Consider the following 5,765-nt stretch of genomic DNA (forward strand, 5'->3'; position numbering starts at 1 on the left):
TCGACAAAATTAGCATGCGCGTAAGGCGGTCCCGGCTACTCTTTCAGTCTTAAAGTGAAGTGGGGCTATATTTCGGCCCAGAAGCTCGAAAGTGAACGTTCAAAAAGTTTGGCTGTGTCCATTTCACTGAAAACCAAGGCCATCAGGAATTAGTTTAGAGTGCCCGGGACTGGGAATTATCTCCCAAGTTCCAGGAAATCGAGCTGAAGTAGCCCGAAATCACGATGCGCCTAAGGCGGTCTCGGCTAGTCTTTCAGTCTTAAAGTGAAGTAGGGCTATGCTTCGGCCCAGAAGCTCAAAAGTGAGCGTTCAAAAAGTTGTGCTGTGTCCATTTCACTGCAAACCGAGGAAATCAGGAGTTAGTTTAGAGTCCCCGGTACCGGAAAATATCCCCCATTTCCCGGGAAATCGAGCCAAAGTTGGTCAAAATCACGATGCGCGTAAGGCGGTCCCGGTTACTCTTTCATTCTTAAAGTGAACTGGGGCAATATTTCCCCCCAGAAGCTCGAAAGTGAGCGTTCAAAAAGTTGTGCTGTGTCCATTTCACTCCAGAGCAAGGCCATCAGGAGTTACTTTAGAGTCCGCGGGACTGGAAAATATCCCCCAAGTTCCGGGAAATCGAGCCGAAGTTGGTCAAGATTACGATGGGCGTAAGGCGGTCTCGGCTACTCTTTCACTCTTAAAGTGAAGTGGAGCTATATTTCGGCCCAGAAACTCAAAAGTGAGCGTTCAAAAAGTTTTGCTGTGTCCATTTTACTGCAGACCAAGGACGTTGGGGGCCATTTTAGAGTCCCCGGGACTGGAAAATATCCCCCAAGTTCCGGGAAATTTAACCGAAGTTGGTCAAAATCACGACGCGCGTACGGCGGTCTCGGCTACTCTTTCAGTCTTAAAGTGAATTGGGGCAATATTTCGGCCCAGAAGCTCGAAACTGAGTGTTTAAAAAGTTTTGCTGTCTCCATTTCACTGCAAAACAAGGCCATCACGACTTAGTTTAGCGTCAAAGGAACTGGAAATATCCCCCAAGTTACGGGAAATCCACCCGAAGTTAGTCAAAATAAGCATGCGCTTAAGGGGGTCTGGGCTACTCTTTCAGTCTTAAGGTAAAGTGGGCTTAGATTTAACTCCAGAAGCTCGAAAGTAAGGGTTCAAAAATTTTTGTGTCTATTTCACTCACATCTTAGACAATCAGGAGTGAGTTTAGAGACTTTGGGGCTGGAAAATATCTCCCAAGTTTCGCCAGATCGAGCCGAAGATCCTCAAAATCACAATGCGCGTAAGGCGCTCCCGCCTACTCTTTCAGTCTTAAAAAGAAGTAGGGCTATATTTCGGCCAGCAAGCTCGAAAGTGCGCGTTTAAAAAGTGTTCCTGTGTCCATTTCACTGGAAACCAAGGCCATCAGGAGTTAGTTTAAAGTCTCCGGGACTGGAAAATATCCCCCTATTTCCGGGAAATCGAGCCGAAGTATCCCAAAATCACGATGCGCGTAAGGCGGTCTCGGCTACTCTTTCAGTCTTAAAGTTAAGTGGGGCTATATTTCGAGCCATAAGCTCGAAAGTGAGCGTTCAAAAAGCTTTGCCGTGTTCATTTAACTGCAAACTAAGGCCATCGGAAGCTAGTTTAGCTTCCCCGGGAATTGAAAATATTCGCCAACTTCTGGGAAATCGAGCCGAAGTTGGTGAAAATTACGATGCGCGTAAGGCGGTCTCGGCTACTCTTTCAGTCTTAAAGTGAAGTAGGGCTATATTTCGGCCGAGAAGCTCGAAAGTGAGCGTTCAAAAAAATCTGCTGTGTCCATTTCACTGCAAACCAAGGCCATCAGCAGTTAGTTTAGAGTCCTCGGGACTGGAATATATCCCCGAAATTCCGGGAAATCGAACGGAAGTATGTCAAAATCATGATGCGCGTAAGACGGTCTCGGCTACTCTTTCAGTCTTTAAGTAAAGTGGGGCTATATTTCGGCCCAGAAGCTCGAAAGTGAACCTTTAAAAAGTCACGCTTTGTGCATTTAACTGCAAACCAAGGTAATCAGGAGTTAGTTTAAGGTCTCCCGGACTGGAAAATATCCCCCAAGTTCCGGGAAATCGAGCTGAACTGGGTCAAAATCACGATGCTCGTAAGGAGGTCTCGGCTACTATTTCAGTCTTAAAGTGAAGTACGGTTGTATTTCGGCCCAGAAGCTCGAAACTGAGCGTTCAAAAACTTTTCCTGCGTCCATTTCACATCAAACCAAGGCCATCAGGAGTTAGTTTAGAGTCCCCGGGACTTCAAAATATCGCCAAACTTCTAGAAAATTGAGCGTAAGTTGCTCAAAGTCACGATGCGCGTAAGCCGATCTCGCCTACTCTTTCAGTCTTAAAGTGAAGTGGGGTTATATTTCATCCCAGAAGCTCGAAAATAAGCGTTCAAAAAGTGTTACCTTGTTCATTTCACTGCAAACCAAGGCCATCAGAAGTTAGTTTAGACTGCTCGGGACTGGAAAATATCGCCCAAGTTCGGGGGAATCGAGCCGAATTTTGTCAAAATCACGATGCGCGTAAGGCGGTCTCCCCTACTCTTTCATTCTTAAAGTGAACTGGGGCTATATTTCGGCCCAGAAGCTCGAAAGTGAAAGTTCAAAAAGTTTTGCTGTGTCCATTTCACCGCGAACCAAGCCATATCAGGAGATTGTTTACAGTCTCCGGGACATCAAAATATCCCCCAAGTTCCGGGAAATCGAGCCGAAGTTTGTCAAAATCACGATGCGCGTAAAGCAGTCTCGGCTACTCTTTTAGTCTTAAAGTGACGTGGCTGTATATTTCGGCCCAGAAGCTCGAAAGTGAGCGTTCAAAAAGTTTTGCTCTCTCAATTTAACTGAAAACCAAGGCCATCATGAGTTAGTTTAGAGTCCGCGGGACTAAAAAATATCCCTTAAGTTCTGGCAACTCAAGCCGAAGTTGGTCAAAATCACGATGCGTCTAAGGCGGTCTCGGCTACTATTTCCGTCTTAAAGTGAAGTGGGGCTATATTTCGGCCCAGAATTTGGAAAGTAAGCGTTCAAAAAAATTTGCTGTGTCCATTTCACTGCAGACCAAGGCCATCAGGGGTTAGTTTAGAGTCCTTGCAACTTGAATATATCCCCGAAGTCTCGGGAAATCGAGCCGAAGTTGGTCAAAATCACGATGCGCGTAAGACGGTCTTGGCTACTCTTTCAGTCTTAAACTGAAGCGGGGCTATATTTCGGCTCAGAAGCCCGAAGGGGAGCGTTGAAAAAGTTTTGCTCTCTCCATTTCAGTGCAAACCAAGGGAATCAGGAGTTACTTTAGAGTCCCCGGTACCGGAAAATATTTCCCATTTCCTGGGAAATCGACCCAAAGTTGATCAAAAGCACGATGCGCGTACGGCGGTCTCGGGTATTCTTTCATTCTTAAAGTGAACTCGGGCTATATTTCGGCCTAGAAGCTCGAAAGTGAAAGTTCAAAACCTTTTGCTGTGTCCATTTCACCGCGAACCACGGCACATCAGGAGATAGTTTATAGTCTCCGGGACATCAAAATATCCCCCAAGTTCCGGGAAATCGAGCCGAAGTTTGTGAAAATCACAATGCGCGTAAAGCAGTCTCGGCTACTCTTTTAGTCTTAAAGTGACATGGCTGTATATTTTGGCCCAGAAGCTCGAAAATGAGCGTTCAAAAAGTTATGCTGTGCCCATTTCACTGCAAAGCAAGGCCCTCAGGAAGTAGTTTACAGTCCCTGGAACTGGAAAATATCCTCCAAGTTCCGCGAAATCGAGACGAAGTTGGTCAAAATAACGATTCGCGTAAGGCGGTCTCGGCTACTCCTTGAGTCTGAAAGTGAAGTAGGGCTATATTTCGGTCCAGAAGCTCGAAAGTGAGCGTTCAAAAAGTTTTCCTATCTCAATTTCACTGAAAACCAAGGCCATCATGAGTTAGTTTAGAGTTTCCGGGAGTGGAAAATATCTTTTAAGTTCTGGCAACTCAAGCCGAAGTTGGTCAAAATCACGATGCGCCTAAGGCGGCCTCGGCTACTCTTTCAGTCTTAAAGTGAAGTGGGGCTCTATTTCGGCCCAGAAGCTCCAAAGTGAGCGCTGCAAAAAATTTGCTGTGTCCATTTCACTGCAAACCAAGGCCATCAGGAGTTAGTTTAGAGTCCAAGGGACTGCAATATATTTCCAAAGTTCCGGAAAATCCAGAAGACGTTGCTCCAAATCACGATGCGCGCAAGACGCTCTTGGCTAGTCTTTCAGTCTTAAAGCGAAGTGGGGCTATATTTCGGCCCAGAAGCTCAAAAGTGAGCTTCAAAAAGTTTTGCTGTATCCATTTCAATGCAAACGAAGGCCATCAGGGGTTACTTAAGAGTCTTCGGGACTGGAAAATATCCCCCCAAGTTCAGGTAAATTTAGCCGAAGTTGGTCAAAATCACGGTGCGCGTTACGCGGTCTCGCTTACTGTTTCAGTCTTAATGTGAAGTGAGGCTTTATTCTGGCCAGGAGCTTGAAAGTGAGCGTTCAAAAAGTTTCCCTGTGTTTATTTGACTGCAAACCAAAGCCATCAGGAGCTAGTTTAGAGTCCCCGGGACTGGAAAATATCCCCCAACTTCCGGGAAATCGAGCCGAAGTTGGTCAAAATCACGATTTGCGTAAGGTAGTGTCGGCTACTCTTTCAGTCTTAGAGTGAAGTGGGACTATATTTCGGGCGAGAAGCCCGAAAGTGAGCGTTCAAAAAGTCTTGCTGTTTTCATTTCACTGCAAACCAAGGCCATCAGGAGTTAGTTTAGCGTCCCCGGGAAAAGAAAATATGCCCGAAGGTCCGGGAAATTGAGCCGAGGTTGGTTAAAATCACGATGCCCCTAAAGTGGTCTCGGCCACTCTTTCTGTCTTAAAGTGAAGTGGGGCTATATTTCGGGCCAGAAGCCCGAACGTGAGCGTTCAAAAAGTTTTGCTGTGTCCATTTCACTGCAAACCAAGGCCATCAGGGGTTAGTTTAGAGTCCCCGGGACTGAAAAATATTCCCCAAGTTCCGGTAAATCGAGCTGAAGTTGGTCAAAATCACGATGCTCCCAAAGCGGTCTCGGCTACCCTTTCAGTCTCAAAGTGAAGTGGGGCTATATTTCTGTCAAGAAGCTCGAAACTGAGCGTTCCAAAAGTTTTGCTGTGTGCATTTCACTGCAAACCAAAGGTATCAAAAGTTAGTTTAGGGTCCCCGAGACTGGAAAATATTCCCCAAGTTCCGGGAGATCCACCCGAAGTTTGTCAAAATCACAATGCGCGTAAGGTGGTCTCGGTTACTCTTTAAGTCTTAAAGTAAAGTGGGGTTTTATTTCGGCCAGGAAGGTCGAAGGTGAGCGTTCAAAAAGTTTTGCTGTCTCAATTTCACTGCAAACCAAGGCCACGAGGAGTTAGTTTAGAGCTCCTGGGACTGGAAAATATCCCCCAAGTTCCGGAATATCGACCGGAAGTTTGTCAAACTCACGATGCGAGCAAGGCGGTCTCGGCTACTCTTTCAGTCTTAAGTGAAGTGGGGCTATATTTCGGCCCAGAAGCTCGAAAATGGGCGTTCAAAAAATTGTGCTGTGTCCATTTCAATGCAAACCAAGGCCATCAGGAGTTAGTTTAGAGTCCCCGGGACTGGAACATATCCCCCAACTCCCGGGAATTGGAGCCGAAGTTGATCAAATTCATGATGCGCGTAACGTGGTCTCGGCTACTCTTTCAGTCTTAAAGTCAAGTATGGCTATATTTTGGCCCAGAAGCTCGAAATTAAGCGT

Source organism: Orbicella franksi, chromosome 1, assembly GCF_964199315.1.
Source record: "Orbicella franksi chromosome 1, jaOrbFran1.1, whole genome shotgun sequence".
In the NCBI taxonomy this organism is placed as follows: Eukaryota; Metazoa; Cnidaria; class Anthozoa; order Scleractinia; family Merulinidae; genus Orbicella; species Orbicella franksi.